The sequence below is a fragment of the Gorilla gorilla genome, chromosome 11 (genome assembly GCF_029281585.2).
Source record: "Gorilla gorilla gorilla isolate KB3781 chromosome 11, NHGRI_mGorGor1-v2.1_pri, whole genome shotgun sequence".
Lineage (NCBI taxonomy): Eukaryota > Metazoa > Chordata > Mammalia > Primates > Hominidae > Gorilla > Gorilla gorilla.
Genome location: NC_073235.2, coordinates 57,810,411 through 57,813,292, shown reverse-complemented (window position 1 = coordinate 57,813,292; position 2,882 = coordinate 57,810,411). Strand labels below are relative to the sequence as shown.

The following is a 2,882-nucleotide window of genomic DNA, read 5'->3' as shown; positions in this document are numbered from 1 at the left end:
TCAAAACTGTGTTATATTACTAAATACCCACATCAAAAAGTTAGAAAGAGATCAGGCATGGTAGCTCACACCTGTAATCCCACACTTTGGGAGGCTAAGGTGGGTGGGTCACCTGAGGTCAGGAGTTCGAGACCAGCCTGGTCAACATGGTGAAACCCCATCTCTACTAAAAATACAAAAATTAGCCAAATTAGCTGGGCGTGGTGTACACCTGTAACCCCAGCTACTCGTGAGGCTGAGGCAAGAGAATCTCTTTGAACCCAGGAGGTGGAGATTTCAGTGAGCTGAGATTGGGCCACTGCACTCCAGCATGGCTGACTCAGCCTCTCAAGTAGCTGATCCAAACACTGACCCAGGAAGAGTTTGAATCCTGAACAGACCAATAAAATGTTCCAAAATCGAGTCAGTAATAAAAAGCCTGCCAATCAGAAAAAGCCCAGGACTAGGCAGATCACACTCTAATTCTACCAGATGTAAAAGGAAGAGTTGGTACCATTCCTCCTGAAACTATTCCAAAAAATTGAGGAGGAGGTACTCCTTCCTAACTCATTCTATGAGGCCAGCATTATCTAGATACCAAAACCTGGCAGAGACACAACAATAAAAGAAAACTTCAGGGCAATATCCTTGATGAACATAGATGCAAAAAATCCTCAGCAAAATACTAGTCAAGCAAATCCAACAGTATATCAAAAAAGCTAATCCACCATGATCAAGTACGCTTTACTCCTGGAATGCAAGTTTGGTTCAACATATACAGATCAATAAATGTGATTTACCACATAAACATAACTGAAAACAAAAACCACATGATCATCTCAACAGATGCAGAAAAGGCTTTCCATGAATTTCAACATGTTTTAAACAAAACTAGGCAGTGAAGGAACATTCTTCAAAATAATATGAAACATCTTGAAAAACCCACAGGGAACATCATACTGAATTGGCAAAAGCTGAAAAAATTCCCCTTGAAAACCAACACAAGACAAGGATGCCTTTCTCACCACTCCTATTCAATGTAATATTGGAAGTTCTGGCCAGGGCAATTAGGCAAGAGAAAGAACTACAGGCATCCAAATAGGAAGAGCGGAACTCAAACTATTCCTGTTTGCAGATGGTCTGATTGTAAACCTGGAAAACCCCATAGTATCTGCTGAAAAGCCTCTAGATCTGATGCACGATGTGATCAAAGTTTCAGGGTACAAAATTAATGTACAAAAGTCAATAGCATTCCTATACACCACCAACTTTCAAGCTGAGAGCCAAATCAGGAACACAACCCCAACACAATTACTACAAAAATAATAAAATACGTAGGAATAGTTAATTAGGGAAGTGAAAGATCTCTACAACAGGCCGGGCGCGGTGGCTCACGCCTGTAATCCCAGCACTTTGGGAGGCCGAGACGGGTGGATCACAAGGTCAGGAGATCAAGACCATCCTGGCTAACATGGTGAAACCCCATCTCTACTAAAAATAAAAAAAAATTAGCTGGGTGTAGTGGCGGGCGCCTGTAGTCCCAGCTACTCAGGAGGCTGAGGCAGGAGAATGGCATGAATCCGGGAGGCGGAGCTTGCAGTGAACTGAGATTGCACCACTGCCCTCCAGCCTGGGCGACTGAGCAAGACTCTGTCTCAAAAAAAAAAAAAAAAAAAAAAAAAAAAAAAAAAAAAAAATCATTCTCAGCAAACTATCGCAAGGGCAAAAAACCAAACACTGCATGTTCTCAGTCATAGGTGGGAATTGAGCAACGGACACAGGAATTGAACACGGACACAGGAAGGGGAACATCACACACTGGGGCCTGTTGTGGGGTGGGGGGAGGGGAAAGGGATAGCATTAGGAGATATACCTAATGTTAAATGACGAGTTAATGGGTGCAGCACATCAACATGGCACATGTATACATATGTAACAAACCTGCACATTGTGCACATGTACCCTAAAACTTAAAAGTATAAAAAATAATAATAATAAAAAAAAGAATGTTGACTATTGTCCCCCACTTTCTTGTGACTTGTAGAGTTTCTGCTGAGAGATCTGCTGTTAGTCTGATGAACTTCCCTTTGTAGGTGACTTGGCCTTTCTCTGGATGCCCTTAACATTTTTTCCTTCATTTCAACCATGGAGAATCTGATGATTATGTGTCTTGGGGTTGATATCTTGCATAGTATCTTAGTGATGTTCTTTGTATTTCCTGAATTTGAATGTTGGCCTGTCTTGCTAGGTTGCAGAAATTCTCCTGGGTAATATCTTTAAGTGTGTTTTCCAACTTGGTTCCATTCTCCCCATCTTTTTCAAGTACTCCAATCAATCGTAAGTTCAGTCATTTTACATAGTCCCATATTTCTCGGAGGTTTTATTTCTTCCTTTTCATTATTTTTTTCTCTAATCTTGTCTGCCTGACTTATTTCAGCAAGATGGGCTTCAAACTCTAACACTTTTTCTCCTGCTTGATCGATTCAGCTATTGATACTTGTGTATGCTTCACAAAGTTCTCACGCTGGTTTTTCAGCTCCCTGGGTCATTTAAGTTCCTCTCTAAACTGTTCATTCTAGTTAGAAGCTCCAGAAATATGGAACACTTCACGAATTTAAGTGTCATCCTTGCGCAGGGCCCATGCTAATCTACTCAGTGTCGTTCCAATTATAGTATTTATGCTGCCAAAGTGAGCACCCCTTTCTTTTCTTGACTTTGTGTTTGATATTCTCTTTTTCTCTATTTCAAATGGGAGATCAGAAGTCATTCATTGAGACCATTTATCTTTTGCAATACAAATGTTAAGAGCTATTACTTTTTCTCTGAGTACCGTTTTAGCTACATCACATAAATGTTGCTTTTTAGTGTTTTTATTTCTCAGATCTAAATAGTTTGTATTCAAT

General features: G+C 40.4%; 1 non-coding gene across 1 annotated transcript; it reads right to left on the bottom strand.

Annotated features, from left to right (window-relative positions):
- Positions 1-2,569: 2,569 nt before the first annotated feature.
- On the bottom strand, positions 2,570-2,676 carry LOC115933939 (U6 spliceosomal RNA). The gene has a single exon (XR_004069765.1). It is a non-coding gene; the product is annotated as a U6 spliceosomal RNA (small nuclear RNA).
- Between the last annotated feature and the right edge of the window lie 206 nt (positions 2,677-2,882).